The 22,122-nt window shown below is 33.4% G+C and overlaps 1 pseudogene; it reads right to left on the bottom strand.

The window, feature by feature from the left end:
* Window positions 1-279: 279 nt before the first annotated feature.
* LOC128191694 (uncharacterized) lies at window positions 280-1,709 on the bottom strand (annotated as a pseudogene).
* Between the last annotated feature and the right edge of the window lie 20,413 nt (window positions 1,710-22,122).

The following is a 22,122-nucleotide window of genomic DNA, read 5'->3' as shown; positions in this document are numbered from 1 at the left end:
AAATGTGTTAATCATTAGGAACTGTTAATTCATGCTTTAAATGAATAATAAGATAGACAAACCAGCTTTGAAGATTTTTTACTGATATATTAAACCTATGTAAACAAAAACAGGGCATGAGCCTTGTGTACATGACGAAGAATTGTGAGCCCTGTATCTTGCTTAAACCTGAACGACTGGCACCCAAATTTCATTTGATCATCAGAAATGCATTCCTAAAGCATTGCAAATAATATAAACAGAAAAATAGAATTTGACCAATATCGTGACCATGTCCCTTTAAGCAACTGGATTCCTCCCACCCCTCCATACATCCCTGGGCAGATCTTGGACAGACCAAACTTAAGTGGTTGATGGCATCAGTGTAGATTTTTTTTCAAGGATTTGATAATCTTAAATCGCAGCTCGATTGATCTAGCCCCGTTTTGCATAGGGATATTATTGCCCCCGCAGTGTACGACCAAAATCTGAGGTGGATCTTCTACTTCAAGCAATGTTTTAATTTTTGGGTAAAGTTGACCCCACCTCATGCCCCCTTTGCCCTGCCAAAAAATGAATGCCTTGTGTCTATATACCTGGAGATCAGTGCCACGGCAAGACTTTCTTGCATGACAAAAAGCATGGTTATTGATGAATGACCCAACAATCGAGATTCTTGTATGATCTAATAAAAATGTTGATCGACATACATGTAAATAAATACACGAGATAAGATTATCACCTTTAATACTTTAACATTGTTTTAGAGGAGCTACTATCTTATGTAATTAAGCAAGCAAGAAGATTTCCATCTACCCTCAATTGCATTAGACTGCTGACTTGACCTGACGCCCAAGCACTAGACGCTGTACTTTTCGAAATGAATCTGTCATGTAAACCTTAGTGTCTAAACCTACTTTCTCTAGAAGCATATTGAAAACTGATACTACCTGGTATCTACTCACAGGACTTCCTGAAATATAACAAAACAATGATTCCCTACACTTCGGCCTGAATTGTAAATATGATCTGATATAAGACACAGTACAAACAAGCTTATGTGTAGACTTAGGTTGAATAGCCACCCCTACCCACTTGATCAGTCTTTAAATGCTAAAAGGCATTTTTAATTGTGTTGCCGAGTGGTGAACATGACACATTTTGCACTTGGATAGCATACACCACATCCTGCTTTGTGTTTTGTGGGTGGACTGAAAAACACAAAGAATGCTGTAACAAATACAGCTGTAAAAATGTAGAATCATAATATGAATGGCAGATGCTTGGGAGGGTCTAGACCATGGGGGTTAAAATCTGAAGGGTAATTGGTTTTCTGGTGTCGAGGTGGGGATTGCTGCTTCTCAGGACCAGTAAACCTTTTTAAAGTAAAAAATTTTGCGTTTTGTCTGGGAAGCCATGTAATTTACATTAGTAAGAAATGCCTCCCGTATATGTTTAATTGTATTGGCTGAAAATTTCTGCAGTGATAGATATGACACGAAGTTGACTAAATCTGACTGAGATGGGGGGCCGGACTGGCCGACTTTGATAGACACGATATTACAAATGAATTGCATTTACTTCAGTATCAAATGGTTTGCAAGTATTTTTTGACAAAGCATAACTCAGAAGCTCCTTCGAACAAAGATGTAAATCATATGCAGAAATGATGCATACTTGCTGATGTCTGGCTGTTTGCTTCTGAAACACTGGCCCTAAATTGATGCCATTGCTGTCGGGAAAGAGAATCTGCTTTAACATTGTATACCCCTTCTATATGCGTAGCTTTGAACTGAATATTAAGCACCAAACCTTGCAAAACTAATTGCCTAAGCAAATACATGACTCTTTCGGTCTCGGAGGTATTAAAATTGAGAATTGAAACTTAGGCTTCATTATTAGTATGAATTATTAGCCGTTTACCAGACAAATTGCTGCCCAAAATTGCAAAAGCCATAGTTTTAGGAACTAGCTCCAAAAATGTTATGTTTAAAAAATGTCAGATGCCTTCAACTTTAACTGCTGAATCTTGTCCAAGGAGATCTTAACAGTCAAAACCTGAACCGCGTTTGCATTTGATATAGGATGATTTAAAGAACACAAAATGCACTTATGCTTGTATAGACCTTTATAACTGAATTCATAACATCTAAGGGGGATAGTTTGTGTCACAGACCCTTGAACCCTTGAACAGCCAGAGGGCTGTACATATACAAAAGTCACAACTCTTGGTCAACAGCAGCAAATGACATACATTTGTATTTGGATTATATTCTTTTTTCAAACGAAATTGTGTATCATAATCTCACCTGCTGAGAGCTTTTGCAGGAAGCATTTAACCCCTAGCCTGATTGTTTGCATATACTTAAATAAAGTTGTACTGCACTCGGGGTGTGCTAGGACATATATAGAGGCATCAACCAAAAATGCATAATTCCATACCTGGTTATCTGTAATAACCTTGGGTTTGTATTTTGATGACAAGGTACATTGTAATGTGGCCACTTTGCATAGGGAAGTATTTTTATCGTCATTAGAATCAGATTCTTTTGTACAATCGACTAAAATCCCCAGGTTGACATACTCGACGTTAGCTATATTTAGCATAAGATTATTCAAAACATTGTGCCCAAGGTCATTATGGTAACTTTGCACTTGAGACTTTTGATTGTTTCTAATAGTGTATGTTGAATGTCATTACCTGGATACTCTGCGGATGCATCCTGGGTCATCTCATTATGAAGATGGGGGTCTCTACCCAACTAGACATGGAGGCAATCCTCCCGAGTCACCTCGTCCAACTGCTCCCTGTTCAGCGCTGCTAGTTGATTTTGAGTTGACTTAGCTTCTCTATTTAGGTTGTGTAAGGTGGATGAATCAACCAGATTCACACTATGCTGGGGACCATCAGAGCTATATGTTGCGGCGCGCTTTCGTTCGCGCGGCTTTTCACGTGGTGCAGGTGTGGCATCTCTAGCTTTTCTCTTTGGCATAGTTTACTCTCTTTTTTTGAAGGATGACTGATGTAAGTATAGAATGACGTCACAGGTTTGGCTAATAGTCTAAACAGTTGAGGTCGACAGTACAGCTATATGGGAATAATAATTGTGAAATACGTACCTAGATTTATGAGTTAATAATAAAATGAAATGTCAATATGATCTTTGAATCTTTTTCTTCATTTTTAAGAAATATTCTTACAGAAGAAAGAGTAAATGGCCCAAAAGCTTTATCCAAAAGTGCTATATGGTTTATTCTGGGGTCATTGCCTTTTTGATTCCACAGTATTTAATAGAGTTTGTATAATATTTCATTTCTAAAATTTGAACTATATATGATATTAGTCAAATTTGGCCCCCAAAATTCGCGTTTTTTAAAATGATTCAGGTACATTTATTTATTTGTTGTGTTATTTTATAAAAGAGTTGACATGAAATACGTTTTTACCCATTTATTTGATTTATATGCACTCACTGGCAGTATATGACGTCAGAAGTGACGCCATTTTATTATTCAATAAAAATTAACCAAAAATTGACATTTTTCTTATCTTTTTTCGAATGGGAAATATAGAGCGACTCTTTGAACAAGAACGAATTTTTTGTCACTTATAAGTATTGGGAAAATACATCTTTGGTGAAAATATTTTGTTTGTTCAAGTAGTCGCTCAATGTTTCCTTCAAGAAAAACTGCCTCAAAACAAGCCGTTTTATGCTAAAAATGAGAAAATGGCGGGAAAAGGTAAACTTTATGATGTCATATTTTTAAATTGTGGGCACTAAAATCAAAATGAAAATTATGAAAAAACTTCAAATGTATATTTGTACAAATAAAACAAAGAATTACAGTAAAATGACAATGTTCATTTTAGGGGGGGGGGGGGCATTTTAGGCTCAAACCATAGTCCTTTGCTCGTAACTCAAATATTTTCCATCAAGGTCATATTAATCACACAATAGGAAGGTGCCCCCTTTAAAGTAGTGTTTAAATAAGATAGGTTTATTTTTTTCTTTTAATCTTTAGATTGTTTAATATTTGTACCATATGTTCAATCTTGTTTTACTAAAATTTTGATCAACATAAGTCCAGCATAAGAAAATCTCCTTCCAGAAAGGATTTTTTAATAGTCTTACATATATCAAAATCGCAATGTCAAATTCAATGAGAATTCCTACAACAGGCCATTTGGCCCCGGATGCACGTTTTTTGGTCGTGTTGTTCACAAACTTCTGAACGCCATAAAATTCAGAAAGTACGATCAAATCTAAGATTAACATTAAATTCAGCATGTTTGTGTCGTGTAATCAGAAACGTGTGTATTTGAAGTAATATGAGTTTTATTTAAACCTAACTATCTAGTCTTTGTCACGCAAGAGATAAGAAATTCTGTAGATTTGTATTCTGTTTGAAGTTGTGTGTGTCTACATGTATGTGCATAAGTTCAAGGTCAGAGACTTGTTTTGTCCCACTTAGAGGCGGCTCCTTGCGATCGGGTGACTTGAATATCAAGCAAAAGAAATACTCAAAGAAGCTTGGGTTTTTAATTTCACATAATAGCATAATTTTAAAAAAACACAAAAAAAAAGGCGCAGGCGAAAAAAAATTCCGCTCACCTGGATGTCAACAAAGAAGATAGGGCAAATACCATTTGGTTTAGTCGTAAATTTACAAAATCAAATATATTTTTTTTTCATATTTAATATATTTGATAATGTTATGATACAAGTTTTCAAAATGACATTTTCTTACTATTAAGTTCAGTTTTGAATATTTTAACAAATGATAAGAAAAAAAATTAAACCCTAAAATATTGGTGGTATCGAACTCATAATCAAAATACTCTAGTTCTATAAATTTACCTTAATATGTCTTGTGTTCTAACAACTGAGCCATTTCAGTCATAAAGAATATGAATTGACTATGAAAAATACATTGCTTTTTTTATTAAATAATTTTTTAAAAAATATCAGATTTGTTGATATTTTAATTTTGCAGTATCTTAAATATCCTCCTATAGGCATTTTACACGCCTTATTCACCAATCTTAATTAAAAAGGTATTTGATTCGATATTTTCATCAAAATTAAACATTCAGCATTTATTATTTACGGGGCGTTTATCATCTTCCCGCATTCCACTCCATTACAAAGAAGAAATATCATAAAAATTTCACATCTTTTATACCAACAGAAAATTGTAGAACCCAATGGACCTTTAACAAAAAATTAATTTAAGTATATAAACAAAAAATATTAAATTTTGTAGGTAAACACAACACACAACATCAATTGCATACACATAACTGATTTAATTGGTCATGGTAATTTTTAACGAGTCATTTACACTTATGGATGCTATCGTGAGGTTTTCCCTTAATTAACCATCTTATATCTGACTGCACGATCTTTGACAATAGACATATCACGAATGGTCACAGTGAATAGGTATGAGCATTAAGTTCGTGACGTTTGATCGCGTTGATTATAATCTATAATCATTCCGTCCTCCGAATAGTAAACTTTTATTACATAGATAAAACTCAATTAACCTTTTAATCAATTTTAACCAACATGTTATAGTTCCAACTAGACCTAACCTACATGTAACACCGGAGCAGACCCCGAGCAAACCCTGGGTTTACTGTCGGAGTTTACTTTGGGTTTACTCGGGGTCTTCTTTTTAAATGCGTGTGTCTGCTTTGGGTTTACTTTGGGTCCACTCCGGGTTTACTTTGGGTTTTCTTGGGGCTTGCATTTGGGGTCCACTTTACGCACTTAAGTGTGAAGCAGATCTGTCTTTTATCTTACTATCTTACAGCATGTAATTTCTGTCCCTTGTATATTCCAAATGCACATGTATGTTCTTTTGAGGTCTACTCTCTGTGTCCACTCTGGTTTACTTTGGGCTTACCCGGGGTTGACTCTGGGTCTGCTCAGAGTAAACCGAGAGTATATCCCGAAAGTAAACCCAGGGTAAAGTTGGGGTATACTTTCTGTTAGATTGGGTACGTATTCTAGCTTGTTTGTCTCTTTTGAAACACACAGTAAAGTGAGATGTAAATTTGTCTTCATTTATTTAAACTGACGAAAAACTGATTTAAAAAAAAACGAGTTTTATAAGTTTATCAAAAAAGCGATAATACTGCTAGCACAAATGCTAGAACACAACAAGTGCATAACAACTCAATTTAATAGATTGCGTCCACTTAAAAAAGATTCGGGGTACATTAACATTTAAGAAGAGCAATCACCAGAGATAAATGAAACAAAGGAAGAATAAATATTAGTTTCAGCGTTACCAAAACAGGTGAAGGTGAGACATCACAATCAATAATATTATTCCACTGATAAGTATTTAAAAAAACCAATATAAAACCTATTTAAAACGCCCTTTTCTATAAATTGCTTATTACATGTACAGTAGTTGAAGATATGCTTTAAAACTACATGTTCGCGATTTTGGTTAAATTTGGTTTTTCTATTCTGTGTACAGTGCTTTGAAAAGGCATTTCTTATGATCAACCAAGATTTGAGAGTCAATTGTAAAATCAAAGTACAGAGAGAGGGATCGCTATTCATTGTTAGGTAAACAAGGCTCGTTTCATGTTTTTTATTTACAGTGGTTCATTTAGAGAAAAAGAAATGTTCTTTTTCGAGCTGATTCTTTAATCTACTAATTAGTTTTGTACAAAATTAAATACTTCCTAGCATACGTCACATTCAATTTAAAACCTGAAAATTAACATAGCAAAAAGATGTGAGCTCTGTTACTCACTTATACTCAACGACTGACGCTTAACATTGGCCGACTATAAGAAATGCCTCATTATGGCAATTTTTTAACTATATTAATCTTCTTCAGAATTTTTCTCTATCGAGTGGCAGTTTATGACAAAAAACATGATACCTAAAATTTTAGGATAAATCTGATGTATAAATTGTGAAATTGTCAACAATTTATCCCTTTACTTAGATAACGCATTTTCTGGGTTCTTCTCTCTTGCGCAACTGTAAGTGCCTAGTTTAAAATATCCATGACCAATTAAATTAGGAGTTCTTTGTCATGTGTTTGAAATCGATTTTGTGTTTCCCTACAAATAGTTGTATGTTCATAAACATCTGAATTATTCTTTTAATGGTCCACCAGGTTCTTCTGTGATCTGCCTGTACAAAACATGTGAAATTTTAATATTTCTATGTCTTTACGGAGTGAAATGCGGAAAGGAGTGATTGCATTATGTTTAAATGATTGAATGAAGTGGGAAAACAGAACCACATGTATCTATATTCTGGTGAAAATTTCAAATCAAATGCCTTTAAATTTGTTGTCACCTAGGTGAGCGGAATGAATTTTTCACAAGCGCTTTTTTTTTTAACTATTATGCTAATATGTGATTTTAAAATCTCTTTAAGTATGTTTTAGCTTGATTACCGAGTCTCATTTTTATTTGGCATTAAGGAAAATTACCAGTTTTGAGGGTACTTTTGTGGTCCATGGTCTTCTTGGGGAAAATGCCGTTACGGTTTGTTCTCCGATAAAAAAAAATTATTTCACTTTTCAATGAATTCAACCAAAATTAATTTAATCAAATGATCATGGAACCATAATTTAGGTCCAACTTTCAACAGTGAAATTCTGAAATTTAACTATTATGCTTAAAGTTATATTTTCATTTCATTATGTTATATTGTTAAAAAAAACTCATGAACTTTTTGTAAATTACAAAAAGTAGTAAACGAAAATCAAAAACATAGTTATTGAGCTAAAATTTATTTAATTAGGTTTCCACGGGGTTTTTTTCATCCTGCACAATTACATAAAGAAACAAACCAGCTCACAGTTTAATACAGTAAATTGATATAATGTTAAAAATGTCTGCTTTGATTTACAAATAAATATGTACATGTATATAAAAATGTACAGTTCTTTCCAGAAATTTCTATATGCATAGACAATTTCTTTTATAGAATTGACTGTGAAATTGTTTCTTGAAAAACCACCAGAATTTGACAATCTAGATTTATTTACATCAACGAATTGACTGTGAAATTGTTTCTTGAAAAACCACCTGCATTTGACAATCTAGATTTATTTACATCAATAATTTATTTTTTTCATCTAATTGTACAAAAGTAACAAAACAGCTCGTAATTTATAACATTTATTGATATTATAACGTTTAAAATATTCCTATTGTAGTAATATTTACATATATACATTTCTTCTAATACTTAATTTTTCTCATCCAGGTTTACTAAAACAAAAAGGAACAAACTCGTAATATTGATGTAAAGTTGAGAACATCATCTATAAGTATACATTTTACAATACGGGTGCAAAACATGCATCTTTTAATAAAGAGTTACTGATCAAGCAACTTCCAATTACAAAAAGCAATATATATTTTTTACACATAAGAATTTTGGCTATTCTAGCTATTTAAAATCAAGCAATTTTACTTGTTCGTATCTTGGACAGAGACTCTTTGCCTTAATTCTAAAATTAAAACTTAATTGTTACTGTTTAATCACACATGTAAACCCCAAATCAATGGTCTCCTGACGAGGATAAAAACACGTGTCTGTCTCATTACGATAGAACACGTTCAGTTTCACAGAGATTGCTCGACACTCTCCAGATTTCTGAAATTTTATCTTCTTTGATTTATTTCCACGAAAAGAAATACATTTATTTCTATTTTTCGGTTTTCCACTACAATGCTTTAAAGTGGCATGTAAAATATACCTTGGAAAACGTGATGGCACGTTTGAATAATGGTAGTTCCAGGGGCAGTTGGAAAGATCCCGAATGTATCGAAAAGAATGAGAATCTTTCAGTTTAGACAATGGATGGCATTTCGAACCTGCAGGATGAACGGGCTCCTTTGAATGGTAGATGATTCCACTACTAGATTCTTTTAAAATGAAGTGGTTGAGTTCGGTGAAGGCTGTATCGAGATCCTTTTCTCTCAGGCAGGTGTTATGACATAATGTTGCTGAAACAAGCTGAAAAAGTATATAGGTTTAGAGAATAAAAAGAAATTTTGTGATCTTTTAAACCTCATATTTATTTTTAATTCCCTGCCAAATATTTGTAAAAAAAATTAAATTAATGAAATCAATTGGTGTTACATTAGAAGGAACGGGATGAAAAGTATACCAACGTACATGTAAATATAAACATATATTAACGGTAAAAAAAATTATTGTTAATTATAATATTGGCATTTTACATGCCAAAAAAATAACCTTACTATAGCATTGAATCATGATTTTTTGAAGTATACACTCTCATAACTGCAGCGGTGTGTGTATACAAATTGAGTAACGCGCGTTAGCGCGTTATGAAAATTTGTATGCACACACCGCTGCAGTTATGAGAGTGTATACTTCAAAAAATCATGATTTAATCCTTATATTTACATTTTTTAACTTCTTGCCTTGTCTGCAAATGTGATTCATACCTTAAAATTCCTATCTTATCCTAAGGGTAAGTTAATATTAGTTAATAATTTAAGTTAATAGCGAGCGCAGCTCGCCGGCGCGCAGCGCCGGCGCGAAGCGAGCTCTACCGGCAAGGCATGTGTGAATAGAAAATTCGGACTAGTTGCACATTCATTCAACGGATTTTTTTGGCGTCAGTAAATCGAACCAGTAATGCATCGTTTTAATCGTCCCAGTAGTTCCCTGTAATCATGGCAATTTTTATCACTTCACACTCTCACGAGAATCAGCAAGACAAATTTAGACAGTAAAAACAATAACGATGTAAGCGACATACAGTCAATGTTACCTCTAAAGTTCACCTCAGTACACTTTCAATCAAAAATAATCGTGTGACGTCACAAACGTTTACACATTGATCCGATATATTTTTTCGGAGTCAGTAAATTTTGACCCACAATTCATAGTACCAATGGTTTCCAACCTCACGTTCCAACATCACGTTCTCCCGAGAATCAAAGTAAAACCTTTGAAAAGCTTATAAGATGTGTAATTTTAAGAACATCATGCTTTTTAAGTAAATAAAACAGTATACTTCGCATACTTTTATTTCTCAAGGGAATTTTAAAGAGTAAGACGACACTTAACCAACGTCAGCTTTGACGTCACAATAAGCACTGATAAGGGGAAATTACTCTAATTGAAGTTATTGTAAATCTGCTGAAATGACCAAAATCCTCTCAAAACCTTGCAAAGGCTAAGATAAAGAACAGCTGACGAATAAGGACATTTCTTCAGATACAGGAAACAGTTGTAAATTGCACTTATTTGGATGAATGCTCACAAATATTTTATTCACTATAATTACGGTAATTTCCTGAAACGTAACGTTATACGTAGCAGCGCCTTTTTTTAAAGGCGGTGGGTGGGTGGATAGCAGCCTCATCCAAAAAAATTTTGCAAGCAAAAAGAAAAATAAATCATGAAAATTCTAATCCTTCAGCTCTTTAGCAGTTCAATGGTTTCTTTATTTTCACTTCCATTTATTACATGCGGGGGGGGGGGGGGGGGGGGGGGCAACACCATGTTCTTTTAACATGATAAGCAAATATTTTTAAGTGTAAACTAAAAATAAAATTAAACATTAATTATATTTTTTTAAGTGGAGGGGCAAATCCATGGTAAGTCGATTTTCTATGTATAAATTGACAAAAATGAAAAAAAAATTAGCATGGGGGAGCTCTATGATGAGTCAAGTTTTATATGTAAGTTTAAGAAAAAATGTCTACTGCAAAAAAAAGGGGGAAATCAATCAATCAATCATAATCACAATCACTTTAAAAGAGGAGATGCAGTGCAATGAATATTTATATATTAAAATCTTTATTATTTAACAACATTGTATCTGAGATTAAACTATTGTTCTACATATAAATAAATAAATTATAACAAATCTTATAAACTATGAATAATGAAAATTTATTGAAAAATAGGTATGTTTTATTTTTTGGCATTCAAATTTCACGTTGTTAATTTTATTTTATTAATTTATTATAATTCATTGTTTGATCACATGCTGTGATCGCCCCAACGGTCGCACCGTAAAACATATTAATATAAGTTAATAATAATGGAAGAGCCACAGTAACAGCCACAAGCGTGAACTTTGATTTTAGCTTGTGACGTTGCAGTTTACAGCGTTCAACGTTTGTGACGTCATAATAAAACTCGTCAATTTGACCTTTGACTACTTGTTGCATTAAAAGGCATTTGAAGATCACAGAATTAAATGGAAAAACACAGTAGAATGTAAATATTATTGGTTTATCAACATGATGTGAATTTACCTTTTTCTAGTTTTGTAGAGAGGAACATTTTTAAGAAGATACCAATCGGTACCAAAAATTAAAAATTACCTACAGATAAATAAGAACTTACTTTCTTTATTTTTTTCGTTGTATTTAAGCGTCATATACATTATAAGAGGCGGTTAAAAGGATTTAAAACTCACAATGACGCTATTCAAACAAGGGGCCCATGGGCCACATTGTTCACCTGAACAACAGTTCTTGTATTGTTCTGTTTCGAAATTTCTGAATAAATTACTCTTTAATTTTATTATTTACAGTGCTTTTGAAATGCATTTCTAACAATCAAATGAAATTTGAGAGTCAGTCGTAGTAATATAAGCAAGATACAGGGCTCATAATTATCAGTCAATTAAACAAGGCGCGTGCCCTGTTTTTGTTTACATAGGTTCAAAATGTTCAAAATACAAGTAAAAAATCCATCCTTTTCAAGCTAATTTGTCTATCTTCATATTCATTTTAAGCATAAATAAACAGTTTTTAACGTTTAACACATTCACTTTAGATCTAATACTGGAATTTTCACTTCAACATTTAAAATGTAAACAAAAGTTTTGTTTAGATAGCAAAGAATTGTTAGCTCTGTTACCCGCTTATAACCATGCCCCTTTAAAGATATTGTTGAACTCACAAAAATTCCAAGATTTAACAAAACATTAAACAATATATGAAAAGAATCCTACTTTTTTAACATCATAACCTTAGATCAAAGATGCATCAACTGTCCAGTCTTATTATCCTAGGCCTAAACGCATCAAAGATAACAAAATTGTAAAATAAACTATAAATGAATATAAAGAGTAAAAAAAAGTCACTTTGACTTTGATATGAGGATATGAAGGTATAATATGATGCTTGCATAGTAATATAACTAAATTGGCATTGTATTCTATGAGAAGAATATCCTAAACAATTCTCCTAAATACTAATAAGTTGAACTATGAACCCATCTTGTTGCGCCAGTATTGGTGCAGGAATTATAATTTACGTAATTTAGAATTTACATGATCCTAAAATGCTTGCAAATTAATCTAGTAACAAATTGAAGGTCTTTAGTAAAAGATTTTTAAACATTCCCCGATATATTTCTATGTTAAACTTTGAACCTCTATTGGGGCCCCAGTATTGACCTGGGGGTCACGGTATAAAGAATTAAGAATCTACAATATATAAGGATACATAGTAATATCACCAATTGCAGCACTGTTGTTCCTTAAAAGAAAATTTTTGAATATTTTCCCTATACCGGTACTTATTTCTATGTTGAATTTTGAGTCCCTCTTGTAGCCCCTGCATTGGTTCAGGAATCACGGTTTAAAAAATTAAAATCTTCACTATATATACAAGCTTTAGTGTAAATATTATCATTATTTTCTGGTGTAGTGGTTCTTAATAGTACGATTTTAAACATGTTTTATGTTTACTTATATGTTGAACGTTGACCCCACCTTGGGGCCCAAGTATTGGTCCATGAATTTTAAAACTAACACTATCTTAGAATACTTCATAGTAATAAAAAATTGTAGGTATGAAGTTCTTGAGAAGAAGTTTTTAACAAATATTTTCCCTTTCAAACTTTATGTTGAACTTTGAACCTTATTTCGTGCCTTTGGTGTTCTGATGCAGTGGTTCTTGAGAAAAAGATTTCTGAAGACATATATCCTACTTTAATTTTTTCGTGATTATCTCAATTTCAAAACGGTTTAGCCCTTTATTTACAATTTAGAATCCCCTTCCAATAAGAATGCTTTGTACCAAGTTTAATTAAAGTTGACCCAGTGGTTCTAAAGAAGAAGTAAAATATATGCAGTTTACAGACAGACGAAGGACAACAGGTGATTAGAAAAACTCACTTTAAATAACCTTCGGTTCAGGTTAGCTAAATACTCTTGGTATTTGTTGTTTTATTTTTTTTTCAACATTATAACTTAGATTACAACGTAACTAATACTGTATCAAAGTTTGTTAATGACAAGCAGTCTCCAAATAAGAACGCTGTCAATAACACGTGGATTTTGTCAAAAACACTTTTTTTGTCTCATTCACTACGAGTAACTCCAAAGTGGGCATACGTACATGGTGTATATAAGAAACATTTTAACAAGAGCTTGGACTTTGGGTAGTTTTTCAAACAGCATAATTGTGACCGAGGCCTGTCTATTTGATTGTTGGTCACTCGGACATGGCTCTTTGAAATCGACAAGATTGTCTAGTTTTTGGGCTAGGACTATGCATATCCACTCGAAAACAGTGTGATTTTAACTTGTTTGACGCAAGAAATAAATACATGTAGATACGTCCTACCGAAAGGTCTTGTTATTAAAATGACTCTATATATTTATAATTCATTTGACATGCAGTAGTCATAATAAAATCAGATTTGAACAGTGTAAAAAAAATAATACACAAATAAGCATCAATAATTAATTGAGCAAAATCGTCATATCCATTACTAGAATAGCTCAAAATCGGCTATAAACGTAAGCGATTTTGTTTAATTAGATCATTCAAAGTAACGATCTATGAATTTTAAACACTTGGACACGATTTGACTTAAAATTTTCAAATCTTATTTTTCCATTTTCATTGTTTATACTACGGCGGCGGCGTCTTTCTTTCTTTCTTTATTTCCTCCCAAAGGAGATTATCATAACATATTTACAAGAATACAAACATATAGGCAATTGTAGAGAAAACGGCTAATATAGGTCTACTATAAAGCAGAGATCCAGTACATATAATACGTAATTACCAACAAGTTTACAGGTGTACACACTCTATAAGGCAATTCCAAAATATAAAGTATTATTATTTATATAACACTGTAATCCTGTGACATTTATGTGTATGGACAGGATGTTACACGTGACATTCTATAATAACATGCTGCTGCATCCCTAATTAGGCGGAAATTAAGAAGGTGCAAACTATAAGAAATATCTGTAAATGAAAGGCCTGGGAGTGACCTTGCGCCTAAAAGAAACAAATAGAGGTCGTTATTACTTAGTCCACATAGGTCAGCAGATAAGTTAATGTCGAAATTTTCTATAACAGTTTGCCACCAAGCTTCTTTAAATAAATAAGTTCCATCACAAGAAGTAGAAACATGTTCAAAAATATTTATGAACAATTTTTGACATATACTGCAGATGTGCGGGGGAAGGTCTTGGAGAGTCCAAAGTTTAACAATAAATTTACATAGAGTAAATTCCTGAACGTCGCTAGGAATTTTCCATTTCCAGTCTGGTCTGCTGTTTCCATTTATATGTCTAAATTGAGTAAAGTCGTTGTCTCGGAGCATGCGGTTTGATCTGGAAGTTGTAAAGTGGTAAAACACAGCTGAGTTAACAGTCTTTTTCCATTCAAGTTTATTTAGAGACAATCCATTTTGTAGATTCTAACAGATTATATTTATCAAGAAGATGAATTACGTCGGGAATAAAGCCGTAGTGTTTGCAGTTTGGAGAATCGAGGTGTGAAAAAAGGCGATGAAGAAAGATCTTTTTCGTGAGGCATTTTGTGTTCATTAAACAGAGACGGCCAAAGAACTGTAATTTACGTTTGTCGATTTCGGAGGCTATTGGTAAAAGTCCAAAAATTGACTCGCACATATCTGATCTTGTATGTTTTGGAAGATTCATGGCGTGTTTACATATGAAGTGCTGAAATACATCCAAAGCGCGGTTGTCCTTCTGTTTAAGGTCACACCATAGCTCACTACCGTACGGAACACTTGGAAGAACAATCCGTTTGTAAAGCTTGGAATGAGTTGCGGGATTGAGGTGTTCACTTATTTTGAGGGCAAAATACGTTTGTTGACCTTTTCAGCATGCTTTTGCTGTTCCTTCTTATTTGTTCGGACGAATAAGTTATTTGTTCGGACGAATTAGGATTTGTTCGGACGAATTACGTATTTGTTCGGACATATAAGTTATTTGTTCGGACGAATTAGGATTTGTTCGGACGAATTAGGATTTGTTCGGACGAATAAGCTATTTATTCGGACATATAAATTATTTGTTCGGACGAATTAGGATTTGTTCGGACGAAATAGCTATTTTTCATTTTTTACATATTCGTTGTATTGGTGTAAATTTCAATCATATGTTACTTTCTTTTGTTGATAATAGTTTTTAAGAAGACATTGAATTGGTTTAAATTGTTTTTTACGTGTCATTTTGTCTAAGAAATGGTAATTCTCTACATTACATTTTTTGTAAACAACTATATATAAGACTCGAGCTTTGTTTATATAACTATCAATTCTTACCTCTGTATCTCGCTTGTAACTTGACTTTAACATTTAATATTTTGGTCAATCATTTAAAATGCACCAATAAACCATTTTATACATAAAAAATAAAAATAAGATTTTTTTTTAATCTCAAATCGTGTCAAAGTCCCTTTAAATATGTGATATAACATTAAAATGATCTCTTTAACATTCAGATCTATCTCGTGCTTAAGAAATGGGTGTAAACAAAATGAGAAACTTGTACATACCGACATTGCTGCGAGCAGGGTATGGAAAAGCAAATTCATCTTTATCTCCAACAAAGCCTTGAATTCTCACCCCCCAAAGAATGAATTCATTGCAATCTCAATTTCAAGGCTTTTTATACTCATTTTGAATTCCGCATCCGTGGGCAGAAATAAGATTGGATATGTGTTAACTTTTACTTTGTGTATATCTACTAATATTTTTGTTTATCTTTTTTTTTAATCTCTCTTACATAATAAGGATGATTTTCTTTGAACCTTTCAGGATTTGTGGGTTAATTCTTTGAAAATCTCATATGGACCTTTTCAGCCAGAATAATGCTGAATTATCAATAAATCGTTTCATGAGATGCACAAACGTCTAAGGGAGGCGACGATATCACACTGCACCCAAAGTTGACCAAGAAAAAAGTTATCAAAATACTAAGAACAAGCCCCGTAATCTATAGTGTGGGAGGAATAAGTAAATGCCTTCTTAAAACAAACGCCTTAGTTTTCTCGTTTTCTGGGTACCAAACGGTGGATGTACATGTATGAATGTATCTTTTTATTCTCTCAAATGCCAGAATACGAGTGACCGAATTTTAATTGATAACGGTTTACAATATGTTCTGTATACATGTGCATCACCATTGCCAGTAAGTGCGTGTTTAGTTCAAAAAAGTAAATACATGTAGTATTAAAACAGAAAAACGACGAACTTGCACTATGCGTCTAGATTCCTTTTCCATGAACGTTTTTAATAAAGTTATGAGGATATTGACTTTTATCCACCAATTTAAAGTGCAGTTTTTTTCTTGCAGATATTTTCGATGGAAAAAAATGTCTGTGAAATTCGTTCAAAGCGGATTTAAGATGTGACATGAATACATAATGTTCGGCCGAGTGGGGTGCAGTTTCACCACTGATTATACGGGTATCAATGTGCAAATCTTGTATAATTCTCTTCAAGCTATATTGTATGCTCTTTTGGTTTTTTAATCCTTTTTAACAAACTTGATAAAAATTCATTCCTGCAAAATACTTCAATTGAATTGAAAGGGTTTCTGTTGTCCATAATCACAATCCGAGCCTTATAGATATCATTATCAGGCCTAGGTTTTACGTTCAGTAATCAAAATCAAAATGGAATTTTCATTTTCCAATTATTAATTTAGAATTAAAATTAATAATTTGAAATTTAAAATGCAGCCATCTCAAACATGACGAAATGAAAATGTGCACAATGACGTGGCCATTTTAATAGTTTTTCATTATAGTAAACCTCCTTCATATTCAGTTTGATACAGCTAGGTCGATGGCCGCTAATACAATGTTAAAAAGAACCTGGGGGAATAAGCCGAGGCATATGCCCACAAGTGGCCACAACCCTATTACTAGAATGTTTCAAATGACAATCACGCGTTTAGAATAATATGTGTATTAACTTCAAATATTTTTATTCCTGTGCTTACATTTCTCCGGAGAATTTATTATGTGCGTGTAAATAGAATAATTCCAGTCTTTCGTCTTAAAGTCTATAATTTGTACCCCCTCAACAAAGTAACATGTTTATTTTAAAAAAATAATATACTAAAAATTATTGTACCTTATTAAGCAGTTAACTAAACAAGCGGCCCAGGGGCCACATCGCTCACCTGAGCAACAATTGCCTTAATTCTGATCAAATTAGCATTACAGTATCAAAATATCTTGACAACTAAGTACAGTAGATCTTGCTAAAAAAAATGAAAATCTGCCAATTTTTATCCACCTCTTTTTTTTGGGTGAATACCAAGCCCCTTTTGTTGTTGTACCTGTAAGAAGATTGTTCTCTATTCCTATATACCCCCCCCCCATTTCGTGGCCCCACTTTTCTCTAGGGAATCATGGTTTCATCAAACTTAAATCTGCATAACCTGTGCTTTCACACTAAGGACTCATTTTGGACCGAAAACCTTCCCAGAATATTTTTAAAGATTTTCTCTATATATTCCTATGAAAAAATTCAAACCGCCATCACAGCCCCCCCCCCCCCCCCCCTATCACTAGGGACTGTGATTTTGCAAACTTGAATTTACACTAACCGAGGATGCCTCTACACAAGTTTAAGCTTTTCTGGCCAAATAGTCTTTAAAAAGAAGATTTTTAAAGATGTTCTCTATATATAAATATTTATCCCCCATTGTGGCCCTGCCCAACCCCCAGGGACCATGATTTGAACAAACTTGAATCTACATTACCTGAGGATGGTTAAACGCCAATTTGAGCTTTCTTGGCCAAATAGTTTTTAAAAGAAATTTTTTAAAAGATTTTCTCTATATATTCCTGTATAAAAATTTATCCCCTAATTGTGGCACCACCCTACCCCCGGGGACCATGATTTGAACAAACTTGAATCTACACTATCTGAGGATGCTTCCACTCAAATTTGAGCTTTCCTGGCCCAAACGTTTTTGAGAAGAAGATTTTTAAAGATTTTCCCTATATATTCCTATGTAAAACTTGATCCCCCCCCCCCTTGTGGCCCCACCCTATCCCCGGGGACCATAATTTGAACAAACTTGAATCTTAACTATCAGAGGATGCTTCCACTCAAATTTGAGCTTTCCTGGCCCAATAGTTTTTGAGAAGATTTTTAAAGATTTTCTCTATATATTCCTTTGTAAAACTTAATCCCCCTATTGTGGCCCCACCCTACCCTCAGGGACCATGATTTGAACAAACTTAAATCTACACTACCTGAGGATGCTTTCATTTTAATTTGAGCTTTCCTGGCCTAATAGTTTTTGAAAAGAGGGTTTTTAAAGATTTTCTCTATATATTCCAGACCTATGTAAAAATCCATTCCCCCATTGTGGCCCCACCCTACCCCCGGGGACCATGATTTGAACAAACTTGAATCTACACTATCTGAGGATACTCCCATTTTAATTTGAGCTTTTCTGGACCAATAGTTTTTGAGAAGAAGATTTTTAAAGATTTTCTCCATATATTCCTATGTAAAACTCGATCCCCCTCTTGTGGCCCCACTCTACCCCTGGGGACCATGATTTGAACAAACTTGAATCTACACTACCTGAGGATGCCTCCACACAAGTTTAAGCTTTTCAGGCCGAATAGTTTTTAAGAAGAAGATTTTTGAAAAATACCAACAAATTTTCAATAATTCTCAATTACCTCCCCTTTAAAGAGGGCGTGGCCCTTCATTTGAATCCCCTTCACCTAGTGGTGCTTTGTGCCAAATTTGGTTGAAATCTTCCCAATGGTTCTTGAGAAGAAGATGAAAATGTGAAAAGTTTACAACGACGACGACAACGACGACAGACAACGGACAAATTGTGATCAGAAAAGCTCACTTGAGCCTTTGGCTCAGGTGAGCTAAAAACTAAAAAATGATGAAGTGCATGTGTTTAATTCATAATAACACAATTTTTGCCTTCTTTACGTCAAATGAGTTTTTCGAATTCAAACAAAGACATAAAAAAAAATTTACAACACGAACACCTGCTTCTGCATACTTATGTTCCTGGACCTCCTCGCTAACCGCTACACCAGGGACTAACCACAGGGGCATCGTATCCGCTCTACACTCTATGACATATATATAATAATACACAAGGGAAGAATCGAAAGTAGGACACGATTTGTAAACAATGTCAAAAAACAACTTACTTCACAAAAGTTACGCAAGTCCTCGCACATAATGTTGCAAATGTTGTCAAAAAACACGTTCACACTCAAATATTCCTAATAAACTCGGTAAAAAGCGTTTTTATCCCATTAAAACCGCTGTCTGCTGCAGAAACCCAATCTCTTCGCCCAAGAAAAGATAACTCTGTACTTTCTCTCTCTATATGTTCAGTAATGATAGTAGAAATTTCGGCCGTAAACTGTAAAATGTCTGGAGAAATTTTCGTCATATCATTATGTTACTACCGTTAGCATAATAAGTTAACATTCGTTCCGATATATTTGGCATGTACTTTAATTAGCGTAATTTAATATGCAATTGTTTAAAAACAAATTAAATATATTTCCTATCATTTAATCTTTTGTAGAAACGTAAATATACTAGGCTATTTTTTTTTTTAAAGTAGGGGTTGATATTGACAATTAAAACGATGCTGAAATTCTGCTGCAACGACAATTAATTTTGAAGGTTTAATGGGTTGCAAAGACAAAAAATGAATTAAGAGTATTTTAATTATTGAATAAAAAAATAATATAATTTTTTTTTATTGGAACACCAACGTAGTTTTCCATTAACATTTTAGAGAAGAAAAAAATATTTAAAATTTCCCCAGACATTTTAAAGTTTACCGCCGAAATTTCTACTATCATTACTGAACATATATATAGAGAGAAAGTACAGAGTTATCTTTTCTTGGGCGAAGAGATTGGGTTTCTGCAGCAGACAGCGGTTTTAATGGGATAAAAACGATTTTTACCGAGTTTATTAGGAATATTTGAGTGTGAACGTGTTTTTTGACAACATTTGCAACATTGTGTGCGAGGACTTGCGTAACTTTTGTGAAGTAAGTTGTTTTTTGACATTGTTTACAAATCGTGTCCTACTTTCGATTCTTCCCTTGTGTATTATTATATATATGTCATAGAGTGTAGAGCGGATACGATGCCCCTGTGGACTAACTTATTTTACTCCATTGAAATAACATACTCAGTGTAGTATTGCGCAAGCATAATTCGGTCTTTGCCATTTGATGATCATCTTGAAAATTGAGGGAAGAAAACTTGCTTTTTACCATAGAGTGGGTCTTGGTTCCATTTTTTTGAAAATTGAAAAAGATAGACATTTACATGTTTTATCAGTATACGTTCTTTAAAAAATGGTATGATGAACCACTCTATAAAAAGCTATAGTCTGAATATCCGATTTCATTAGCATTTTGTTGCTCAATTAGCAGATACATATTTTGATGTCTTAATATCAATTAGATTTAAAGTCAATTTTTGAAGGTTTTGGCAATACTGAATGCAAATGATTACATATGCTTAATAAATGTAACAAAAGTAGTATTTGTAAGAAAAAAAATTGTAGGTTTTTCAGATGAACTTAGGTGGGTTTATGCCTCGGCTTATTCCCCCACGTTCTTTGTAAGGAAATAACGTAAGAGGTACGAGTACTTTCCCATGAACGAGCACCTGACCTCAATATCCCATGGCAAAAACTCTTTACTTTGTGTACGATATCATGTAAAGTCGCACGGTATTAAAATGTATTGAGATGGTTTTTCCTCAATACTAAATCTTAAATTTGTCGGTTTTTTTTAAAAATTATTTCTTAATTATAAATTATTGATTGTAATCATTTATTATCATAGCTAAACCCTACTAAAGTATTAATCCTAGCCTATTTTTCGGATTTTCAAAATAAAATTTTAAAAAAGATTTTGTCTTAACCTGAATACCCCGATATGGCATTTAGACTAACAACCATCATACTACTTAATTTATTGAATTTGACCCATTTTACAAACCAAGGGGGGACTTGTTTTTAAAAATAATAATGAAAAATAAGTAATACCCACTAGTTTTTCTTACTTTTTACGATCAATTCATTAGTTTGTTAAAAGAAAGATGTGGATATATAAAAAAAAAATGCTTTCTTTGATGATTCTAACGCTGGTTATGAATTTTTTCTGCAATGTCGCCTCCTTCATATCCCGCATGAGTCACCAAGAAAGCATTTTATTGTTTATAGTCTGTCCCAAGATATCCTGAATTTAGATTTAATTTAATATTAAATCAAGGCTGTTCAGAAATTATTGAGACATTTACTTTTACTCCATTGAGAAAAAGATAAACCATTGAATTTCACCATTAAGTAAACTAGAATACCATTTATTTACGTGAAAATTTTCCAGTCATTGACATCATTAGATCAATCCTGGTGCTTGGTAGGCTGACAAATTTGAGCAGGACTAACGCCCAGTGATCCGGAGTAACCGCAAGCTCATCGCAACAAACAACCCTCGTCGCGCACGATACTGTACGATACGTAACATTACGCTTATGACGTCAAAAGACGCCCATACATAACGTCAAATTAGCGTAATCAATTGTCATGAGGTTTTATAATAATTTTCTCAAAATATTTGTTTTTGAATTGAATAATAAAGATTTGCAACACATAAGTAAAAAGTCAAGAGGCCAGTGGGTCTTAACGGTCACCCGAGTACCATAGCCCATACACAAAATTGTCGATGACTCTCATATATGCATTCAATCAAGTTTCATTCTGGAGTAAAAATCTTATAATATTGTCCCCGAGTACCCAAACTCCGTCACCATAAGCAGAAAACCTCCCGCGTTTCTCTGTAAATTATTTT

Source organism: Crassostrea angulata, chromosome 1, assembly GCF_025612915.1.
Source record: "Crassostrea angulata isolate pt1a10 chromosome 1, ASM2561291v2, whole genome shotgun sequence".
Taxonomy (NCBI): domain Eukaryota; kingdom Metazoa; phylum Mollusca; class Bivalvia; order Ostreida; family Ostreidae; genus Magallana; species Magallana angulata.
The sequence above is the reverse complement of the archived record's forward strand: the minus strand, read 5'-3'. Positions and strand labels throughout refer to the sequence as shown.